Source organism: Papilio xuthus, unplaced genomic scaffold, assembly GCF_000836235.2.
Source record: "Papilio xuthus unplaced genomic scaffold, Pxut_1.1 DF824888.1, whole genome shotgun sequence".
NCBI classification, from domain to species: domain Eukaryota; kingdom Metazoa; phylum Arthropoda; class Insecta; order Lepidoptera; family Papilionidae; genus Papilio; species Papilio xuthus.
Genome location: NW_013533761.1, coordinates 1,564,187 through 1,589,974, shown reverse-complemented (window position 1 = coordinate 1,589,974; position 25,788 = coordinate 1,564,187). Strand labels below are relative to the sequence as shown.

The following is a 25,788-nucleotide window of genomic DNA, read 5'->3' as shown; positions in this document are numbered from 1 at the left end:
GTCTGCGCTCGCTTCGTCCGCGTCGGCCGGAAGTGTTGCGAGGAGATTGTTTTTCATTCAAGCGACATGTCTCAGCGACCGACAGACGTAATAGCATTCATCTGCTCCACGTCACTATATTGTTACGTCCTGTACTTACATCGTTTTTTTCTATGACTGCTTTAGTACTAACCTGCGTTGAATACGATTGTACTAATTGTCTCAATTAGAGCGCGTCAGTGGCTTAAGAGTTAAGCACTTGACTTGTAATCTGCAGATCCTGGGTTCGAATAGCGTAGTGTACCAGTGTGATTCTCGATTTCTGATTCACATATGTACATTTATCCGACAGTCTTACGGTGAAGGAAAACATCGTGATGCGTCTTGCAAATATTTGCGAAGAAAGTCACAAATATGTGTGAAGTCAACGCGCATTGGGCCAACATGGTGTATGTCCTAGTCACCCCTGACTTAGTTAGGCTTCGAGCCTCTCAGGCGTATAGTGAGTTGATGATAGATTGTTTTAATCGACACTATATTTCTAATTATTCACTACTACCTGTATGTCAACTACTTAGCAAAATAACGATTATGCTCTATTAAACTCTATAAATTTTTACCATTTGTAACTTTAAATCACTACTACCAACTACTAGTACTAAACTGTACGCTGTATAAAATGAATCAAACTTTTTGTTTATCGTGTTTTAGTTTAATACTTAAACACACTTGTGAACGTTTCCATACTGAACGGTCTTACGTCATTAGTGTTTATAATTCCTCGTCACGTTATCGAGTTAGGGACATAAAATTCGAAATTTAAAAATATAAATGCACGTACTCGATGACCGATAACGATGCCGTACCGATGTATGAGCTAATGCCTCAATGTCGGGAGTTGACATCAATTATACCGCGGGCTCGTACATAATTCACGTCGCCGAAGCGAAGCTAATGATGGTGGCCCTTATGGGGTGTCGGGGTCGATGGCCGGCCTTGCTTGCTTTAATTCTATTCGAAATGTTTCACTTAATTGACTTCGAAATTATAGCGCTCCGTCACGCATTACTCCTAACGAAATTGTACTTTAACGACGGACATTAGGTGAAGCGCTTTCACGTTTACTCTTAAGCTCTTGGACCCACGCAAAGCTAGTTCTGTTATGAATGCGAGCGCAGTTAAAGAAATATCTTAACTTTATGCTTTTTAGAAGAAATTTTCAAACGTTATATTGTAAACAGATGAAGTGGTACTTACCAAATCGATGTCACCTTCACGGCCTGCAGTATCCTGGTCACTCTGTCGTCAGCCGGATCAATTGTCACAGTCAAATAGTCTTTAGGTGGTCTCATGATGCACCCGATGCACTGCATCCCGTAAGCGAAACCGTAAACTTAAGCGACCCTGTACGCTAGGAAACTGAAACGTCCGATGTGTAACTCTTTCCGTGCAACTTCCGTCTACTCACGATACTAATTCTCAACTGTGCTGACTCACTGTCTTCCCCGCACATCCCCGCAGGCCCCTCGCCCGAACGTAGCGGTCAGGGATTTTTTTATCTACCCACTTGTGCCGGTAGAATAAAAATGAGTCGAGCTACCTACATTAAACCGCGTAAGCAGAACCGCGAAATTCAAAATATATAGTTCGTCATAAATACAGGTGTTATATCGGCTGAAATAGTGAATAGCTTTTATTGCTCTTAACTTGCCTTCCTTCAAAAATCAATAATTGCCTCCGTTACAATTCCACGCAACGAGGACATAAACTTACGCCTACGGGCGGTCAAAGACGACAATAAGGTGATGTCATTGAGTGTGACTCCGAGGGTCAGTTGCTATTTTCTCAGGCCGGGTGCAGCGGCGTGCGCAGGCGCAAATTGACACGACAGACGGCGCGTCGGATGTCGCAATTGCCGCGCCCGCAGCGTCCCTGCTTGCTGCACCGCCTGCACCCAAATTTTACATCTTTTAATTTTAAATTACCAACCAAAAATTGAAGTATGAATTTTGTCAAATTGATGTAAAGTTAAGGCTGGTTCCACCGTTGGTTAAACCGACTGAAATTGAACATTAATAAAATCATCATAGTGAATTTGTAGTTGCAATTGACATCCCTGACAGAGAGTAAGCGTGAGTTTTTTGCACGATGTATTTCACTACTGCGGAATACAACAATGTTAAGTTACAAGAACAAGATGTCTATATCGTCATAGGAATGTTAGTATGAATTGGATTACATGTTGCATGTAATTGTTATAAGAATGAAACCATAAAAGATCTTTGACTCCGTCCTAACGCAGTCCGAAGATACATGTTAATTACACACTCTTCGCAGGACCTTAAAACATCCATTAAGGCCAAGATAATTATGTGAGTTATAAACATTTTGCCATTAAACTAAAGGGATAGGCCTGTAACAGATTACAGCGAGATTAGACTTTATTCATACGAATTTCTCAACATGACTAAAAGTGAACATATCTATGTGTCAATTTAAATGAACCATAGATTTATTTTATGGCTACGAAGTGTTATAATTTAAATATTACAGATCTGTTACTTATTTATATTAAAATCTAATATTCATAATCAACGGCAATCGAGCAATCGGCCACATATATTGGCCGAAATAGCAGACAAAACGCAGAATGACTTCCAATTCACGGTTGTCTTCTGTATGGTCGGGGTATTACACACGACGAGCCAGGCCATTTGTGCAACAGTTTTAGTTATCGCTGGCGTCAACCACTAGTAAATCTGTAAAATAAATCAACCAAATCATCATCGTCAGCTCACTATATGTCTCCACTGAGAGGCTCGGATCCTACCCGAAGTTAGGGATAAAATAAATCAATTACTTAAAAAAAACAAAAACATATTCATCCAAACTTTCCGTGGAAAAGTAAAATATATATAAACATTAATGAATTTATATTATTGTTACTAAGAATTATTTATTACTACAACTAATGCAATTTTTAACAATAAACTAACAAAGAATCTAACGAATAGTCTTAAATCTATGATATAAAATAAAATATTAGCGAGGTAGCTGCCAGCTCTTTGGTTCCGTGTGATGTCGATTAATTGATATGTCCTTAAAAAATCTTAAAGCGCTAACCATCCCACGGAGCAAGGGTCTCGACGCCGAATGGGACAAAATGATATTCGGAGCCTAGAATTGTTCACTTCGTATTTGCATGCTTTTGCATTTATATTATTTATATTTAAAATGATCATGAATTATCATATAGATCAACGTTAGTGTAGCCTTGGATAGCGACGCGTGCGCACGGCCTCGCTCGGACATAGATCACACGTCGTTCCGGTTTCTCTCCTCTGAAATATTATACCGACATTAACGTTGATTATTCAACCTTCGCTGTCATGTCTACCAGATTGACTTTCGGTGTGATAACATTTGATTAACATAAATATATTTTTTTAACTATTTAAAAAATTTAAAGTAGCATAACAAATTGCTTTTGCTACCTCGGCTATTGTATTAACAAATAAAAATTGTTTTTTGTGTCTTTTTTTTCTACTTATTCATTATAAAACTTATAAAAATATCAGCTGCTTTAAATGCAATTAAGAAATATTGTGAAAATAAAATTAATATAAGGGTTAGAGAAGAACAATAACTTAAAGGCTATTCTTTTATTCATCGCTTACTCGACTACAACTCACCTCGAGTACACACAGCCATATGGTAATGTTGTTGTATCGATTCGCCGAAACGAAACTAGGTCCATGCATTGTTGCAGGTCAGTTAAGGTCGCGTGGCTCTTTCAAACTGACCATAACAAATTATTTCATTGTTTAAAATAAGCTTTTCAATGCTGGTAGTATACAGAAAACGTACTAAGTGCACTAATATTACACCTTCTTTCGTAATTATGACTAACCGTGGGTTTCTGACACCAAAATGTTTGTATAAAACATATCGTCGTCCCTGCCATTATCTTTGACAACACAGAGATAACAATATGCTTTAAACGGAGATTATGTACTCAGAAACCCAAGGTTAGTTTTTTTACAGGACTTAGTACCAGGTTTTAGTAAATAAACGACTCAGGGGCCTTCAAGAAAAGAGCGTACACCTTTCTTAAAGGCCGGCAATGCATCTGCGGTTCCTCTGGCTTTGCGGATGTCCATGGGCGTCGGATCAAATAATTTTAGGCGATTCCTTGCTCGTTTGCCCCCGTATCCTATAAAAAAATGAAAATACGTCCTAACCTTTATGAAATTGTGTGTTTTAATTTTTTATAATCACTTTTAATGATATATAATTTACATTATAGATGTGTCCGAAAATGTGATGGATCCCCGATGGGTCTGAAACTAGACGATGCCGTCACCGGACGATTTTACGTAAATCAAGTCGTTCCTAATTAATACAAAAATATTTTATTTTAAAAGTAAATAAGTCAAGCAAAACTCGTGCTGTTTATATCTTATCTGTTATACACACATAAATTATTTCCATACGTAACTTGGACTGGTCCATTTTCGCAATCGTCCTCTTTTAATTTACTACTAATGGAACGTCAGTTAGGTAAAATAAATTTCACTGGAAATTATCGGTTATAAACTAGACTGTGTTTATCCTGTAGTGATTGCACTTTTATTGGCACTTAGGACATGCAATCAGCGGCTCAGTTTTAAGACGCAAAGAAGACCTCTGAGGGTACCTAATAAAATTTACTCTTGGAGCTTCAAGATTATTTTACAGATCCGAGCCGAGAAATGAGGCAGTAAACTAATGGTTATTTGCGTCTAAATTAAAACTTGGATAGTCCTCATTACAGGATAATATTTAATGCATTAAATTCTATAGCTTTTTCCTCTTCTTTTTATACAAGAATAGCATTAGTTAATTTATCGTTGAAAATAATTTTATAGTATTACGAACTTTTAATTTTGTAAATGTAAAATTCAGGTCGCCTTATTTCCAATCTTACTAATATTTTAAACGCGAATGTATAGATAAATGGACGGATGAATGTTTGTTTGAAAGTATCTCTAGTACAGCTCAACGGATCTCGATGAATTTTGTCATACATTTAGAACATATAGGCCACTAATTTTTTAATTCCGCGTGGACGGAGTCGCGGGTGACAGCAAGTAATAATATTAATTCAAGAGATCTTATACAAAAAAATCGTTTCACAAGTCTATAGATAATCCTACGTGTTCCTAGAGGTCAAATAACGGTACATCATAGTAAATAGTTTTCGTAGAAAACCATTAGGGAAGCGCCCGGTATTGTATTCGAGGTCAACAGAACTGAAGATAAAACACAGCAACTTATAAAAATGACAAGAATACACCCATGTTAACTTGATTGTAGAAAACATTATTAATTAAGACGTGATGCAATTTTTATATTATACAAAAACTGTTGGTTTTTGAGACTAAAATCTCTGTATATAACATATCATTAACTCAGTTGTTATCTTTGACAAAACTGAGGTAACCATATGTTTTAAACTCAGATTTTGGTCTCAGAAAGCCATGGTTAGCTCGCAAAATGTCATACAATTTAGTATTGCACTCGAAAAGCGTTTGTTTAGTAGTGCTTTTGGCCTGAAACAAGTCAAAAACAAAACATTTTGATATACAATGTAATAAATGTCACGCAGTCAATGTCATGTTAAAAAAAAAACAATTTATAAATGAGTACATCATAAAAAAAATTACAATCGCATAAATATGACGTACATTCTGAAAAACAACAATGTCATTGAATCACATCTGACAAAATTATACTTCAGATAAAAGAGTGCATTTGATGGATATAAATTAGAGTTGAAAACACAAAAATAAAATTTTAAAAATATGTGTCTTTGTGTTGTTCCCTTCAGGTAACCAGATAAGTGTGGTACGACGTCGCTCGCCGGCCACTTGTGGCAATAATCCAAGTTCGCCTCTCATTATGTCCACTATCCTGCTCCACAGGTTTTGCTACTAGTCCTTCTATAAATAGTGGTCACGAGATACCGAGTCAATAGCTCGTAGGTTGTCACCAACCATACAATAAACCTCATTTTCTTAACGCTAAAGTCGAAGTTTGTTTTCCTAGCGTGTCGTTATTAAAGACATTATAGTCGTGGCATCGTGCGTGCACAGTGGCCCAGTCGCAAGTGGAAGGAATGAATTTCGTAGACTGCTTGCACTTTCAATATTACTTGCTTTATGACTCGATTCATTATTAGCTCTCTGAAGAACTTTTATAGCGTAATAACCAGCTTCGAGCAAAAGAATACCGTGAAATATGATTTTACAATAATCCTTTTTAACAATAAAATTTTCTTGGGAAGCGATTGTTCATTTAAAAATGTAAACTGTGTTCAATTTATTTTTTTCTTAGTCCTTCATTCTGCTTTTGTAAAATCAATGTAAAGAAATGTTTTATTTTCGACTTAATGCATTAAGTTGTCTATTCTTCTCAATTATGATTTCCTTCCCGTTTCTGTCATGTAAAAGGTCAAATATATTTTCGTGACTCCAGAGCCTAGAAGACGTTTGAATAATTAAAGAGCGAATGTAGTCGTTACACGATTCCAACATCGCTAACCTTTTTAATATTCCAATTAAAACGATCTAGAAGTTACGAGTAAATTATTTGGGTGGAGTTTCAAACGATTGGAGGTACATAGATTCTTGCTTCTTCTACAACTTTCAATTAGAATGTACAAAAATAGCACATAACGAGATAGCGTATCAAAGATTGTGGAGGATAGCTGTTACGTCGCATAAATTACACACAAGCGCAGCGCTCGCCGGCGGCGGGCCCTTTGCCTTGCCTTATAATTAGGGTCCGTCCACAATGCACAAACGGCAGCCATGTCCTATTTGGTACACAAACAATTATGTGTGGCCTGCCCTTATAGACATTGTTCTTGCTCAGCCCTATTAAGCATTCGCTTCGTATTCGTAAAGAGTTAAAACGTCGCTTATTGTATTGTTCCGTAAGTGATTGCTTTTTATTTAATCTTTTTAAACAGCACACGTTTCTTTGATCCGAACCGAAGTAGAGTAAATTGTATAAAATCTTGCTAATATTATAAATGCGAATGTTTAGATGGATGGATGTTTGAAGGTATCTTCAGAACGGCTGTACGAATCTCGATGAAATTTGGCATGGATGTAGAACATAGTCTGGGTGAACACATAGGCTACTAAGCTTGTTTTTATTCCGTGCGGACAGAGTCGCGGGCGACACCTAGTGTTATTATAAAAAAAAAACTAGAAACCGACAGAAAACATTTCAGACTCATCAGTGGTGGGTGAATATTTACGTTAATCAGGTTTTTGACATACAGAATTCTACGAAGACATTTCGCTGGTTACCTTGAAAATTACCAGAGAAATTACTTGACAAGTGAGAAATGTCACCTCCTTACTATGTAATTTACTTACAGTGCCCTTTAAGGAGTGTAGAGTATTGTGCCTGCATGTAGAAGCAGGTGCCAAGTTGGTCACCTGCAAGGTCGACTCAGCAACAATACATTTTTATTTTATTGCGTTATATTAGCTCGAAGTATTCATCGTTATACATTTGCATTAAAAACTACATTTTGCTAATCGAAGAAGAGGCAAAACTACTTAACGTGTAGGATTGTAGTTAAATAGTTTATTAGTTAGAAAAATCATATAAACAATAGCGAACTAGCTTGAAAACCGGTGCCCTCTTTAGAATATGAAATCTAGGACATATATCAGCATATTGACATATGCTTAAAAGCCATGGCGCATCGCCAAATATCTGGAATACAGGAGTCAACTACCATCCAATCTTTCTAATTAATACTTAATGAAGCTAAAGAGTTTGAACACGTTAACTAAAGAAAGTTCTGATCGTATTCACAAAATTCTTTTTTTATTTAATAGCCTAATTTAAAAGAAGGTTTTAGTTGATTTAAAGAAATAAAAAAAATAAAACCGCGGGATATTTAAATTAATAAAATACCGCAAAGGATTGGAACAAGTTGCCAGCCTTTGTTTTTCCGTCCAAATATGATATTGGGACCTTCAAAAGTAGAGTGAATAGGCACTTACTAAGATAGCGCGTACCATCTTTTGACCAAGTCTCCACTTCACCAGGTGGGATCGTGGTCAAGCGCTGGCTTATAAAACGTAAAAAAAAGGCTAAGGATTCCCTTGTTCGTATTTAGATCAAGGATGTACGGAGCGATTTGCAATGTAGAGTCTTAGAATGGTAAGTAATCGGCAACTAATGAATTATAAATAAGAACACCTTTATATTGTTCCATTTATTAAACTCTGAAGGTTACATTCTTCGTAATAATTTATTTGTTTGATTATAATATGTTTTAATATTATTTGTTAAAGTATGTTAGAATTATTATGTGACACTACCAGAATTTAATACTCGAACATTTTATTTTAAATATTTTTGTATCTTTAAATTAATATGTATTATTTACATAAATAAATTCATTCAATAAAATGAAACTAATTACTGTGGGCGTAATTATTATTTATTGCTCGTTGAACGGAAAGATCTAAAGATCGGAAGAGGTCAAACGTTTATGAAGACGTAGCGTGGGTAGGCCTTCAACTAAATGGTTTGAGTACCTTTGGATAGGCAGTGGAAATTAAATAGAAAAAGTTAACAAGACTAAATAAACCAACCAAGACTAAATATCGAAAACATCTAGCATCTATGTTGTAACCCTAAGATCATAAAAAAGAAAACAAAAATATCCCACTGAGTAACGCAACAACGACCTTCATTTTCTATACATAGTTTTATAACCAATTCATTAAACCACCGAAGCATGCATGGCCTTAAACATTAAAATTTTATTACAATAAGAATCGTTACGACAAAAAATTAGAACTCCATAACATGGGGCCCCATGGTCGTCAAACCAGTATATCGACCCTTAGCGGTCTCGTTCCCGTTACGGGCCCCAAAACCATCGATTAAATAATCGGCTGGACGAAAGAAAGCCTTAAGAGCTGGGCTGCATTCCGCACCTCTTTTATTTGTCTATTCCGGGCTTACGTCAATGCGGTCGTTAGCCCACTCACTGCGCCGGGTTTTTACATCGAATCGGGTCAAAAATTTGGGTTGAACTCCATTATGTCGGCCGTTTGTTCACCTCTCTAGGTCGCATTCGCGGACCGAAATTCGTAACACTAATCGCCCTACGTTATGTAACTATATTGTAGATTAGCATGAACATGGCGTAGATTAAGTGACATACAAAATATGTTTTACTTTACTCCTGTCACAATGTTTATTATATGTAAATTAATTAAGTAACAACTTAAGGATAAAAGTTAAGAATACTTCTATCATGTACTTTAACTATTTCTCTTTACATTGCAACTGTCAGTGAGTAACTCTCTAAATTTACCGAAGGTTGAACGATTCAAATCGTCTTCCAATTCCATTTTTACGACCTTCATTTTCAAAATTCCGATTTTGAACGTCTCGTAAATGTAAATATATCGTTGAAGGTAAATCTACAATCTAGTCGTTCGGTTTTCAACCACACAGTGACCTCGTAACCAAAACATATTTATTTTCGCATACAATGTAAAAGAAAGCTGTTAACATACATTTTATATTTAATTTGCTTATGTATTGTTTTAAATATTATATTACAGTTATAATATATTCTAATAAAATTTATGTAAATGAAGATCAAAGATAATTTTCTACGTGACGTTATCCGTCAATGGACAACCTTGCTATCATGTGTGACTAGACAAGGTGCATTCAAAAATGCACGCAAAAATGAATGAATCTGACAATAACTTTCGAGAAGACACGAGATTGTCGCGCGTCCCTTCCATACATTCTTGAAGTTCACTATGGAATCGATTCGAACCGTATGCACTTTGTCTAACCCCGCTGGAGTTGCCTAATTTTATAAATAACAATACCTGGATGACCGAGCTTTGCTCGGTATTTTTTTCTTTAGTGTGTTTTTTGGAACTTACTTCCTAATACTACAAATTGATTATCGATAAAACACGAATAAAATGACATTTTTTAAAAATGATTCCTAGCTAGATCTATTTATCGCCCCCGAAACCCCCTATATACAAAATTTTATGAAAATCGTTGGAATATATATAAATTTTGTATATAGGGGGTTTCGGGGGCGATAAATAGATCTAGCTAGGAATCATTTTTAAAAATGTCATTTTATTCGTGTTTTATTGATAATCAATTTACAAGAATTGCTCATTTAAAGATATATGGTATCACAATAAATTGATGTATCATAATTTCTCAGTACGATAAATAGCTATACTAGAACCAGATATTGTGTTCCATTTTTAAACACAACGCCACCTGTTCAAAGGTTATTAAATGTCACATCTGTTGTGTAAATTGCATGGTGTTATAGGAAACAGTATGGTCCGGTGGTCGCACACTGACCCAATGACGGACGAGCAGTGTATGGTCTAAAAAGGAAATCCTACTTGCGCCACCGCGGTCGATAGTCTAGCGCGCCGCGTTTACCAACTGCAGCCATTTCAATTACAGCATGCGGAATTAACTGCCGTTTACATGCATATCCGAATGCAGAAGTAGTTTGCACATAGTTATACTAGGGCACAGAAACTGTACAAGTTAGATAAATCGACGAAATTTTGTTGAAAAACATTAATAATGATCCGTCGCGTTAAGTACACTGCGTTACATGAGAGAGAAGAAAGATATATGACTGGAAGTGAATGAGAGGGAGAGGAATACAATAATAGTAGTAATTTACTTGAAATCCTTTTAAACCATCGTATACATTTCTTTCCCTCATTCGCTTTTCAAAGTCTCTTCTATGGCGTGGTTTTCTGTTTGTTATTTTTTTGTACTTTAAATAGCAAATCACGATGAGATTCAATTCTTTTTCTTAATTAAATTCCAAAATAAAAAGGAGAGATAAATCAAACACCCTCATAATTACAATAGCGGAGGTGTGTATGTTTTTATTTGTGCAAGAATTGATTTATCCGTTTCTAACAATGACTTGGACAGTGGGCGTGGGATCGCGTGGGTTGTAAGGTTTCGCGAGACCGAAACGACCTCTACAGGTGTTAATTGTAAACATCGGAAATTAAAACTAACCAGCTACTGTATATATTAACTTTTTGGTTGCGTTTGAATGTATGGAATTAATCGATTGATATACAAAAAAAACTGTCGTATCTTTATCGCTGTGAGCCAGTGCTCAAGTAAGGAACAGGTTTAAGTAGCCTTAAGCCTATTATATTCTTATATGTTTAAGTTTGAAGCTTAAAATTATTTTAAGTGCCTACTATTTTTTCTATATTCCTTTCAATTTATCTTAAGCGCTTACTAATCGGAATTTCATATCGCTTTTTTAATTTTGCTTACGTTCATGATTCATTTTTGTGTTTAAATCAAATCGCTTAATGCACATAATATCCAAACACCAAATGAGGTACTAATTACAGCAGACGTATTGGGAGGATTTTATATCCAGTAATAATAAGTCAGACCTTTAAAGGTGCATAATGACATTTACGAATTATCCAAAATATTGTATCGTTCATTCGGTCGTCGACACCGGCGTCGGGGTCTCTTAAATCGGTTGATGTTTGCGGAGACTCGACCGAGTCGGGGGTTAATTGTTTTCTCTGATCACAAGACACATTAGACTGGTGATCTGCGTTGTTTAGGCGGATGCATTTGCTTTAAAATGTCATTAAATAACGCGTTTGTTGACATATTTCGATTCTTACGATACTTTTAATAGTGTTTATAGTGCTTTTACAGTACCAAGGATTACATTTATCTGTCTACTTTTAAACATTATTAATTAGAAACCTTTGACGCGAATGGCGCGCTTTCATTACCAAGTCAAGTGTCAGAATGATTAGTGAGGAGACATAAACGTCGACATTTAGCAAGGCTAGTGTTGCGCCAGTACACCGGCACAGTGTCGCATTTTCTTCCTAACACTACAAATTAATTATTTATAGTTTTAACTATAGTAGAGTCTATTGCAAAAGATTTTGTACGAATGTAGTTCGCTATGAACTTTATGACTATCTCAAAAGAAGACGAAAAATAGCTAATATTTAAATTGCTCTGTTTAAAATATGCGGACCAAAGTCATAGCTACAATGTAGTTATGTTCCTAAATATTCAGCTATTCTAAAAAAAATTGAAATTCTAAAATAAATTATACCTATGCGACCCCAAGCGATGTCTTATATTTAGTAACACATCAATTGATTTCTCTTTTCATTTAACAATTTTCTAAAAGGTAATAAGAAGTACGACAAGCAAGATATATTTTTAAACAAGAGAGCATCTAACAAAAGTTATTTTTTTACGAATATACAATCCAAAACTTGATAGAAAAACAGAATTTCGATCTACTATTATGTTATAGGGTAAGGGAAAGCCAATAAACATTTTTACTAAACAAATTAAATTGCCGACAATTAGGGATTTAATTAAATTAATTACTTATTCTTTATTAGAGTTTGTTAGATTCACAGGATACAAAAAGAACATACCATAGGTTCACAAAACACTGGTTCACATTCTTTCGATTATTATTTTTATTAAGATTAATTTAAATTATATCTTGTCGAATAATTTGTCCTTAGAACATTCCGTGTCATACTTAGGTCAACAAAGTCATGTGAAAATTTACAATTACATTTATATACTGGCAAGTGCGAAATAATAGGTTATTTGTAGCGCGTTACGGCTGTTTGTTACTACTTTTATATAGCAACAAAATGCGAAAATGTTTCTTTGACGGTGAACAGAAGTGAGTGAACGTTTATGTTGTATTGTCCAAGAATATGAGAGAGGACGAGTCCGTGCGGCACGAATCTGCCGCTAAAGTAGACAAACTTCGCTACGGCTAAATGTTACTATGTTTTTATAGGTATGTCGGCATTTCCACATTGAAAGGCGAAACGAAAAGAAAACCGTTTCATAGCTTGGTGTTTAAGTTACAAATATTTTACAAAATAACTTACTGGTGCAAAATTTTATTTGTATTTTCGAGAATTATTGTGTGTTTATTAAATAAAAATATCAGCAGAATATTATTTTGCTATCAAATAAACTATAAAATCTTTTATGAATCCTCATCCGAATGAAATTATTTAGTAAATCATATCTTACTAATATTATAAATTAGAATGTTTAGATGTTCGTTTTAAAGTATCTCCGGAACGGCTCAACAGATCTTAATAAAATTTGGCACTGATGTAGAACGTAGTCTGAAAAAACACATAGGCTACTAATTAATAAGTTATTTTTAAAATCCGCGCGGACGGAGTTGCGGGCGACAGCTAGTATAGTTATATTCCAACTTCATTTTCTTAAAAGTGTAAAAAATAAATGTGTTACATTTAGTTTTACATTATAGTTTGCGTACTTTCCTCTCCCTTAAGTGTTTCTGGCAATGCTCCGGGCGCCGGCGGAAGTGGGGATTGGCGTCCCGAGCGACCACCGACGAACAATCCCATCTTTGTGTCCACATTTACAATACTATCTTGTTTGTACTGGCTACAGCTATTTGTGCTGGAAATACATACAGTACATATTTATATAATTTGTTACATACTATCTCAAATAAAATTGGAACTCATATAATCTCGTCAGTTTGATGTTCTCTTAGTTCTTTAGCGTTACTTCTCCTGCCAAACTTGACAATTTTTTTAACATAATTGTTTTTTGGTTATCTACGTCTTTACTAACTTGACAAAGAATATTTGTATGTATTCGTTTTAAGTAAATTTATAGTCGAGATACAAAAATAATTTGTCCTCTGAAATTTGATGTGACGCCCGCGTTGATGTCACTCAAATTATATTCGCGGCCAATTCTTTAAACTTTACATTCAATTCTGCATGTGACTTGCATTAATATGAACACGGTAGCAAGCGTCAGAAGCTGTTTGTTATTCAATTTCTTTTAGTGTTTTAATAAAAGGATACGTTGATTTTATACGCACTCTAATATACTGTTAAGTTATTCTTACCTATATGTTGCGAAGAATTGTAGGCAAACACTAGTTTTGTTGAAAAGAGCTTACGATGTGGGTAGTCATGAAAATGAACGCTGAGGAAACGTACCACGAAAGAGAAAGAAACATCAGTAAATATGGTACCTACACAACTACGAGGCACACGTATTGTATTTACGCTTGAGCAGCATTGAGAGCGGCTGCAGCGCGCAACGCCGGCGGGCGCGGCTAGTGCGCTTGACGCCCTCACTACGCGCGCTATTATTAAACGAGTTCATTGGAACATCTATTTGCGCAATTTAAAGCGACGCGATTAAAGCATTCCGATAACCTTACACTGCCTCCACGCGGGCCTCCTACTGTAATGATTTTCAATGTTATGTAGAAGATTCAAAACATTGTCATTAAGTAATGTTAAATGCTGCACAACAAAAAGTTGTTAGAGACAATTATTTCTATTAGCAAATTAATCATTGGGGGAAATGTCCAATAGATAGTTTTCCCCAGTCGCATAGAGTACGAGGTAGTAGCAGCGGGCAGCGCCTGCGCTCTCGGCCTCTCTACACGCGCCACTCATTCACCGCGCGTCTAATCCCACCGCCGAGACGGCACACCATTCTTTATTTTGGTAAAGATACAGACTGGAACGATCGGCTTGCGTCGTCGTTTCGACTGATTTGAGTAGATTTTACAAGTCAAATTCGAAATGAAATTTTAAAATATCATCGGATCTGGCCGTCGGACGAGGCGCTCGGGCTCGGTGTCGCTGTGAGGCGGCGCGACGGGCGCGAGGCGGGACGGGTGCGGCGTTGCGCGGGACGGGGCGGGGCGGGGAGCGGGAGCGGTGCGAGTGTGCGCGAGTGCGCGTGTGGTGGTGGAGCGAGGCTCGTCGCGGCGCGCCCTGTCAGTCGGCGGCGGCCAGTCACGCGCGTCGTCTGTACAAGTTCCAGCGGACTCGTTGCACTGCCACCCGCTCGGCTGCCACTACTCACATTTTGACGACTCTCACGTTCGAGAGCGTGGAGGTCAGGTCGACCTCGCGTCGCATTTTCGGTTCTTGGCGACTTCGCGGTGCAGAGCACCGAACGGCCTGCGCCCGTAGCGCCGGCGGTACTCCAGCGCGTCGGTGTTGGTGCCTGTGCGTGTGTGACTGCGGCGGTGGTCTCGCCGCCGCGTGCTGTGACAGTGAGATCGTGAGCTTCCCCGATCGGTGCGGATGTGCAGTGATGGATAAATAAGACGGTGTGCGCGCGATAACCAACGTCCTGACTATATTCCTGGCAGAGAGCGAGAGCGGGCCGTCAAAATTGAGCCTAAACTGTATCTAGGTGGGTATCGTTATCATTCTACTGTGGAGGGAACGGATCGGAGAGGCCGGTGAGAGTGGCCGTCGTTGGCGAAGCGTCCGTTGAATATTTATAGCGGACGAGTTGGAAAGTGTCATAATATGTGTGTCGAGGAGCAGCAGCTTGGTCCAGTCCTCTTGCCGCGCGCCGTACGCCGTAGCGCCCAGTCTTGGCGATCGGCGCGACGGCGTGCGGCCGCACAGCTGATTTGTGCCGTCACCAATACACACTATATTATGATTATGAACTATATTTCGTTATCACTCATAATAAAGATCAATGACGTTCGTGTATGTAACATTTTCAAAGTTACACATCCTTTAGTTGTCAAAATTCAAAAGTTTGAATTAGGTAGTGGTTGTGTAAAAGCGTGAGTAACTGATTGTTTCGCCTCTCTGTTCTGTTCGTGCTCATTAGCATAACGATGTGTCTGAGAACCACATCACAAACATAATATAGCAATGTTTTTAAAAAAGAACATTTATTTAAATTTACATTCACGTCGGAGTATTACAAGTTAAAAGGAGACAAATAATGTAGCACTTGATAATGCCTGCGAGACTATTTCGCTTTTCAAGGATTTTTCTTACCTTGACTACCTACTATTTTCATCTCAATTTATTGTAACTAATTTATTGTATAGATAAAATAATAAAGGCAAAGGAAACATGACATTTTACGCATGATTTTACAAACCAACAAGGTATATTTACTTTGCAGTGAGTTACAAATATTTATTACCCGTCTAAATATGCATTTTGTGTCCACATTGATGATATAATAATTTATGATTTCTGTTAAATAATAGGCTATAGGGGTTTTTGTGAATTTAACTATTGCTTTAAAATCATCTCTACTTAATCTAACTGGAATTTAAAGGGGATACAGGAAGTTTGATGCGTTTTAAAATTCCCCTTCTATTAATCATAGTTAAAAAAGGGTGAATTACAAATGACAATGAGACGTACCTACAGTAGTAAAGCAAAGGATATTTAAAGCAATAAATGCGTGTTATTACGCTGAACGAATGCTCAACCAGTGCAATTGGTAACTACGTAGTCAATTTGCTAATTTGCCTCCAACTGGATGCTAACGAGCGGCCTTATTCAATAATATGGCCACAATACAGTCTTTGTTTAATTATAACGTTAAAATAAACATTAAGTATTTCATTCGATACATTAAAAATCATTTAGAATTATTTACGATGAATTTTGGACAGGTTTTGTCATTTTTTAATATTTTTTTTCATTCATAAAAGATATTTGTACACTCTACTTCTGCCTTACTGGTTATTATAAGTCGAAAAATATAATAAAAATATATTTCAGTTAGGTACCTTTGTAGTTTAGTAATCCAAGATGTCGTGTCTTACAGATTGCTCAAAAGAATGCAGCATAAACATATGCATCACAGAGTAATTTGTCTCAAGTTCGTTTCAGTTTCTTAGCAACCTTATACCTCGTTAATCTAACTTTTTCTTGTCCGGCGACCATAGTTCAAGTGTGATAAAAATGTGCCAATCTTCAAAAGCGGGACAAGGCCGCGCCCTCGATTCCCACGCGGGAAAGCGACGGATCACGTAATAAATCTGCAGCTGCGAACTCTTACTGTACTACTGTAACACTCACAGGACATATTCCCCTACTAATGTGTTGTAACATGTCACTGTCCCAATGTAACACGTCGTACAGCTAATAGCTTGTAACATTTCACACCAGGCATTTTTCTCAGCACTCAGATCAATTAACTATAGAAATAAACACGTTTCACAAAACAGGTTTAACGTTTTATCATAGTTTACAACTTTCATAGCTTTAAGCGATGTTTCCCGTTTACTTAATGTAACTAAGAATTTATTGTATTTTAAATAAAAACTTTCCCTTTTCTACTACAACATATGGCAGGATTAAAAAAATGTTTTCGTTTTCGAGTTATAATTGGGTAGGATACACATCTTACAATGGCAACTCGCAAACATGACAGAGTTGGACTCAGTATCAAATGTCAAGAGTTTTGTTAATTTTTGTATACATAAAATTTTACAGCATAACATTAAATATTTCTCGACTTACTAACAATCGATAGTAAATTAATAAATGCTACGTCATGTTAATCCTCGCATTTACTTCAAAGTTTCTTGACCGCATTTTAATTGGGATCTATTACTTATAATTAAGCCCAATAAAGATATTTCCAATGTAAACATTGTTGTGCGGAAACAATTCGTGCAGGATACTCTGTATACGAATGCACCGAAATAGCGCGCAAGTAAAACAAACGCAATGTTACAATGTATACAGTATACACTACACTGTTTTGTATACATTTCAATTTTGTATAAGAATTTTTAATCGCAATCGCAATCAACAACTACGTCTATATACTATATTACACAAACAAATATACAAGGGAATACTTTGATTGCTTTGTAATGAAATGTAAATAAAATAATTAATCAATTCGATAGGATATATATTCGTCCGTTTTTAATTAAATCCTTGCCCCCCCGCCAACCCTCCCCCCCAACTATATTTTCTACAAATATGTACACGTAGAATCGAAACGTGTTAGTTTTTAACATAAATAATAATAAATATTTTATTGCAATGAAAATTATAAATTGCAGAATTGAAATAGGTGATATGATCCTGTATCAATTTTAAATATTATTGAATGGTATATTAAAATATATTTGTTTGAAAATCCAACATAAGAACACGTGACGTAAGAGCACACTGTTGCGCTAATGACGCTATCAAGTTTTCCGTATGAAAATAATTCATATGTGAAATAATAAATTCATATGTAGAATTTGAAATCTCAAGTACATTGCACGAACGGCGTTCATTATCACTGGGGAGCGTCGCGCGTCAGTCGCGTTTGTTGGTTTTGTGTCAACAGGCGACGGCGCGATTGCAGGTGCCTTGTGGCTGCCTGAGCGAGGTCATTCACCCCGGCTGTCACCGATATTTGGCCACAGTATACACCCATACGTTTGTAAACCAGTGTAGAGTTAAAGATAACGGGGCACCCGAGCCGAACGCACGTTTCGACTTCGGGAATCGGGACCCGTTTTGCGTTTATATCGGAATATTTTATGCCACTTTATTTAGGACACCAGACGGATAGTTAAATATCATTAAACATGATTCATTCCAGTATTCTGTGAACGTTACACACTAAATGACATATTAAGGCCAGTATATTTTTCTTAGGATTTTCTGAAATGTTTTACTAGGTTCGGTGAATGCTAATAGATAACATTTGTCGTTGTGTTTTAATTATAGCAGCTCTTAATATCGTTACGTTAATTAGAATACAACCAAATTGTTAAACTAATTTCGTAAATAAATTCAATATCGGATTGAAAATTGATTTTAATATAAGTACAATTTGTTTTCACACTGACTTCTACTTGAAGTGCGCTGGAATGAAAGTGGAAAAAAAACACGCCGAAACAAAGCATAAAGTTCTTCAAGATTAATTAACTGATTAATAAACGGAGCGAGAAAGTACACTTCAAACTTTATAGGAGAAAATTAAGCGAAAAAAAAAACTTTTAATTTATTTGTCTGACTTAGTCGTTGAATATTTCGTTTAGGGCCATAGAAATTTATTTATAAAAATTGGATTATAAATATTTCACGTTTATAATAAAAATACGCTTCATCGCTAAAGCAAAAAAGAAATTGTCTGTGATTACTTTACTTTAGGTAAGCCAGCCATTAATCCCGTGTTGTATTAATAAAAAAAATTATTTTTTTTTCTCTACTTTGTTAATTTTAATAAATTAATAAACAGGCAAATGTAATAAAATTTCAAACTTGCGATGAAAGCTAACAGGCGCCTCTTTTCCTCAATGTGTCTCGCCTGCGACTGTCGACGGATCAGATAGCCGGGGTCGTAACTGGGACACTGCGTGTATTTCGGCTCCCGAAATGGGGCATCGGGGTTTTCGAGTCAGTCGCGTCGATATGAGCCACACCTGAATAGACATCTACGAATCACTTGCGTGCTGTTATATCACGCGTAATAGCCCGTCTCTATCTTTCCATAACAGTTGCTTATCAAATAGTCTTTCCACTCAATTCTGAATAGGCGGTCTTCATCTTCAAAGTCACTCGCCAATAGTTATATGAGTTACACCGAATAGGCCAAGATCTATCCGAATCAGTTGAGCTTGAATAGCCTGCAAGATACCGGGGATTCATTTGTTTTGTCTTTATATCTGATAAAACGCGTGGGAATTCTCCAAACTAGAAGATTTAGCAACAAAATTAATATGTTTACGCATTGAATTGTGTAAGACGATCTTCAATTGCTCTTTGTTATATCGGTCACGAAGCTCGTTAATATGCTGAGACGAAACTCCGTTTGTGTCTTCGACTTCGTGCACTTTAAATTATTTTTTAAACAATGTTATCAAATTTATAAATGTACTCAACTATAAATTTTATTTGCTAACGACAAAATGGTCCCAAACAATTTAGATAATAGTGGGATAGTCATAAAATTGTTTTATCTTATTAATTATGACGTTATCACAAAGAGTCGTTCGGATTTGTTGTTAAGTAATCGTAAATAGTTCATTCCTAATCTAACGACTTAAGCTAAGATCAAAAGTAACGCTGCATATAATTTTGTTTGTTATTTAAAACTATAAAATGATAAAAATTTGCAGGGATGCTGCAAATATGCGAGACAATTTACATATCAATAAGTAAACAACTTTAATCTCGTTTTAAATATAATGACATATCGACGTTGTTCGATGATTCATCGCTCGTACATTGCAAATTTTCCATGGCCACATCGAAACTTTTATATGTAATAGTTTGTCTAAAGAATTCGTTTTGACAACATTTCTCAGACTACAAGTAATTTTTTAATTTATTGATTGATGATAATTATTTATTTTACTACATAAATTAAAATTCCACATTATGTGTCGCTATGTGGTCACGGGTTTAATTTGTAATAGCATTTGTCTTAGGTTATTTTTGTTTTGTTATTTTCTATTCGATTCTGCTACTAAAAATTCAACACCAGCCTATTGCCCTATGTAGTCTTCATTTACTTGCTGCAAAATAACTCTACATTAAGTTGATTCATTAAAACACAAATTATTAAAATAATTTTTAAGGTTTAAAAAATACTTTCACATATTAAATAGATAGATTTCAACGAGTCCGTATTTTATGGCTGTACTCTAATTACGGAGCTTGTTATGAAGCAATTCAAAATAATTAGATATTATTACAACCTATTGAATAAGAATCAAATTATAAGCCACTCGAATCGGAAAAGTCGGTAACCGACGCACTCGAGTACACTTTCAAATCACGCCGTCTCAGTCCGTCCCCGTGCATTCCACAACTCGCTCACCCACAGCGGACCGGTCTTCGCGCTTTGTACGAAACTGTACAACGCGACCGAATGGTATAGTGCCCTGCTAGCCACTCGTTGCAACTAAAAAAGTGGCCACTTCTTGTGGCCGGGTTATTCGAAGCGAGGTGCGGTCTCAAGGTGAATCGCCCCGGTCAACACACGCCCGATCCGATCGAATGCCTAGACCAAATACTACCGCATGCTATAACTATGAATAATTACAAATTCATACATTACGTTTACTAGCTACGTCACATATTGTCTTCATCTCAGGGAATCGCGTGACGGCGATCATGGAATGCCGTAAAGCCGTCATTTTTGTGAAAACACGGAAAACCGGTAGCATTAGACAGAATAACCTCATTCAAAGATCAGGAGCCAATTACGTCATTATTGTGTCATTACACATAACTCTTGAATAGTCTGTAATGACATAATAACAAGACCATAAGATGGAATTAACAATTTTCGCAGAAGTGTACATAAAATGAAAACACGCTTGTCTTATTTATTCCTATGTATTATATTTTGCCATTAATAACATTAGCTTAAGTATATTTAAATTAAAAACATTATCTTTAATGTTTTTACTGATATTCTTAACAAAGATTTATTTATATAATTTCTTACTTCTAGGTTAAAGTTCCCATTAAGCCGTAGTTTTTGCGAATAGGTTAGTACCACAAAGGATTTAATGTGACACGAAAAAAAATAGTATTCTTATGACAAATGCGGCTTCGTTCTAGCGTGGGTTGTAGACGAAACAAACGCTTGTTCTAATCGGCCAGAGTTTTAATAACAATATATAAAAAAAAAATATTAGCATGCTGCCAGTACGAGCGATTACGGTAACCGCCTCGTAACCAGTTTTTGCGGAACGTTTCAAAACTCTACCGGGCTTTATTCTTGTATAAAACGAGTCAGTTTTAATTCCCCATGTATACGTAGAATCACATTTCTTTGACATTCTAGTATTAACTTGCATCTTGGTAAAATAATAATGTACATAAGATGTAAATAAGTATATTAAGGTTAAACAAATATAGCAAAAGAGTTCAAAGAGATGTATTGTAACTAAAATTGGTACTCATACTCCGTTGGATTCGTTGAAAATGATTTATAAAGAGTGACAGCTGGGGTATGTTCTTAACGAATTTGAACAATTTATTCTATTTAAATTGGTATTAGTTTTTAAACGGCCGAGATGGTATTGTGACGGCATTATTTGAGCACGGTTAAATCTAACCCCAGGCATCGATGTCAATGGAACGGACACAATGGGGCCGCGAGCGGCCGTTGACCGAAATAAGAAATAAACACGCGCCAGCTCCAGTCGTTAGAACTCGTGATTCGCCATTCAATGGGACCAGTTCCCTTTTTTGACATGAAAATTTTCATCTCGTAACATCAGTATACAAAGCCTGTTAAACTTCCTAACGAAATTTAAGCGACCGTCTGTGCAGCTTAAGAATATAGTTCGTATGTTTATTCAAGTTGTTTATTATGTCCCCTCACGTATTATCTACTTAATATGATGCAAGTAAAAAACATCGATACTAAGCCCTATAATCGGATATGTCTAAAATCTTTAATCTATTAAAAATCTGTCTTGTAGAAAATCTATCAAAAATGGTTTATTCGACTTAAGTCTCATATAATCTAATAAATATTAAAATATTAATCTGATTTCAATTCTTGTCGTGAAACTGCGAACGGGGTCCAATGTTAACGGCTTGGGTTGCGCAAGCGCGGTGGACTGACAATGGGCAATGGAAAGAGCGACCCACTTGCCCATCGGAGCGACACCAGATGTGAAAATTGGCCAAGGTGATACTAGGCCTCAACTTGTAGTTTCATTCCGTGAAACAAATCATAACAATGATTGTTGGCATTCAGTTAAAACATTCTTTTATCACATAAACTTGTATACGTAAATATTAAAAATGCGAATATTTGGATTTAAGAATGGATCTCAATGAAATTTAGCATAAATGTAGAACATGGTCTGGACGAACATGTAGTCTACTTAGTAAGTTTTTTTTTAATTGCGCGCAAATGAAATCCTCGGCAAAAGTAAGAACGTAAGTAAAGTACAAAATATTTTGTGAAATATCGAATTTCTGCGAAGAGGTATAGGACGCTTCCCACTTTCTTGTAAGTTTTAAAGCATATTAATATCTTTCTATGATGCAGTTTTGAAGAAAACTGCATATGGGTCGCATGGCAACAACTATCTATAATAGAAATGTAAGGTTGATATAAAAATACGTTAAACTCAAGCAATTCTTGAAAAAGACCCTTTTAATTAATTCATGATTATTGTTTCTGATATAAGAATATTTAAATACTATAAATATCATTTTATTGTACCAATAAATTGGATTTCTAATCTATCTTTATATATTTTTTTCAACCCACACAAAATCAGTAACTGGTTAACAAGAACAAGTTTTTGTCGGTGGTATACGTTAAGACGAATCTAATTATACGACCAACGTATAGACTTCTCTGACGGAAGTTTGATTAATAATAATATAAACATTTTTTTTTGCTTTATTACAAATCTTTACATATATAATTCTTCTGTGAGTGTGTATGTCACTGAACTTCTCTCAAACGACTGGACCGATTTTGATGAATTTTTTTGTGTGTGTTCAAGGGGATCTGGGAATGGTTTAGATTCACAATTTTCATCAAATATTAACGTCTTATTAATTTATTCAAATTAAAGATGTGTAGACAGGACAACGTCTGTCGGGTCCGCTAGTAATTTTATAAAATTCGTTTTTAATACCAGCTACACAAATAAAATGTATGATATATATTTTTTTGATACAGGCACTCCAATTTTGTTATTACTAGCTGTCGCCGTCGGTACGGAATTAAAAAAAAACTTAATAAATAGCATTTGTGTCCTTCCAGACTGTGTTCTACAAGTGTGCCAAATTTCTTCAAAATCCGTACAGCCGATCCGGAGATACCTTAAAACATCCATCCATCCAAACATTCGCATTTATAATATTAGTAGGATGTATAGAAAGACATTCCGAAATATAAATTCCATACAGCACACTCGTTATCATACAAAATCCATGCAAAAAATCGTATATTAAAGTTATTAAAAAAAAAAACAAATCTATTTGTGTATAGATGACCGCCTTTATACTACATTGTAGCACAGAAAACTATTGATCGTGTTTCCAAGTGCCTACACACCTCGGAAGTGCTATCTAAAAAAAGTAAATATCGTAGTACGATACATACATTGCTACTTTTGTTAGAAGCTATCGTTATAAACAGAGCAGAGACGCAAGTACACCAGCAATGGACGTCGTGTACGAGATTTATGACGTTTACATTTTATTTGTAGTTATATAACTCAATGTGCCGGTCACTGCGCGACGCATGAATGTATTAGATACTTGATGTATGAAAACAACGCGGCAAAATATTTACGGAATTATATTTTCATTTAATAAATAACATTTTAAGTTGAATACTCAATTTGAGAATTATTTAAACTATAAGGAAAGACTACGCTTTTAAGTTTAAGTCTTAATTTAGAAAATTTGTGAATAAAGTGACTCCTTTTTTAAACTTTAGGCATATTATTTGATTCTAGCCATGACCAATAAGGTCTCAAGACGAATTAATCCTTTGCGTGCCCTTTACTTGGCTAGATTAACTAGGAGCATAGCCAAAACATTTTGTTAGTTGTGATTGTTGGCGGCGACGTTAGATTGGGGGAAGGCGCCACGTGTAAGCAGGAAACTGTGTAAGTAGGAAACAGGCTATTGATCAGACGGGGCCGTGGGGACGTAGTGGGGCGAGGGGGGAGGTAGGCGCGAGGGGCGAGAGGAGGGCAGTGTCAGAGGCGCGGCCGTTTGGGCGGGCGGTGCGTATCCCGCGTGCGTTCCCCCGGGTTCACGGCCAAGGCCTGCGCCCATTCAGTTCGGGGGCACGTGCCCGAAAGTAAATATAGTACCCCTTCCGACACGAAACGTAACGCCGCCGAATAATCCGCGGATCCCCTCGTCTAACTGGTTTTAGCGCACCCATGATATGACTGCCCCGGATTGCAAAGTAGCTTACTCAAAACTCAAAGAGCGACAAGATACTTGGTTTATTGACACATATAAAATCATTCCTTAAAGACACATACATAAATTATTAAATTATCAAAGTTCAATAAATAATATTTAATTCCATTTCTAAGAAGTAACTCAATCTAACAGCCGTAACTAAATGGCGAATGAAATGTAATAATAAATCATACGTTTTAATGGAGTAATTCGAATCCTAGACAAGTACTGGTCAATCTAGGGCATTGCTTAGATACAATCAGCAACAACGACAATAAAGATACAGTGGGTACCTAGCTACCTTACAATCAAATAGCTAGGTTTGATTACATAAAGAGGTGAATGAACTACGCCCAGTGTATTCGTAATAACAACTGGCCTTCAACAATAGGTCGCGTGTATGTACACGGACAAACTGTAGCTAATAAACTATTAACCCGTAACACATATCATAACTCTATAACCTTATGTTTAAACCACAGATTATAATTTATTAATTGTCTAATCTTTATCAAATTCTCGTGTCACAATTTTCGTTCCCATACTCCTATGAAACGGCTTGACCGATTCTCATGAATTTTTTTGAGCATATTGAGTAGATCTGAGAATAGGCCAACATCTATTTTTAATCCCGCGCGGACGGAGTCGCGGGCGACAGCTAGTATTAACTAAAAAGACGCAATTTAACAATAAGTATAATAACTTTTAAGAGTGTGATAAACGACAATGAATTAAAGCGCAGGGCATACAGTCTTAAATTTATGTAATTAGCCGTCACCCGCACTCTCTCCGAGCTGAATTAAAAGTAAAACTTAATTAGTACACTATTTGTTCTTCCAGAGATATTTTCCATCTATGCGAAACTACATTGAGATCCGTTGAGCCGTTCTGGAGATAACTTCTAAACAAACATACATCAATCCATTTAAACTTTTGGTTTTATAATATTAGTAAAATAATGAATAATCCCTGTGGTATATCAGAA

General features: G+C 36.1%; 1 protein-coding gene across 3 annotated transcripts in view; it reads left to right on the top strand.

The window, feature by feature from the left end:
* The window catches only part of EcR (ecdysone receptor), a 185,297-nt gene that overhangs the window by 36,411 nt on the left and 123,098 nt on the right, over window positions 1–25,788 (top strand). For 2 of the 3 annotated variants that reach the window (XM_013325071.1, XM_013325068.1), the window contains exon 1: window positions 14,877–15,312. The exons of the other annotated variant lie outside the window; for it this stretch is intronic. The gene's annotated coding sequence lies outside the window, so the exon portion shown is untranslated. Of the gene's footprint in view, window positions 1–14,876; window positions 15,313–25,788 lie in introns of those variants that run through there. 3 annotated transcript variants of the gene reach the window in all.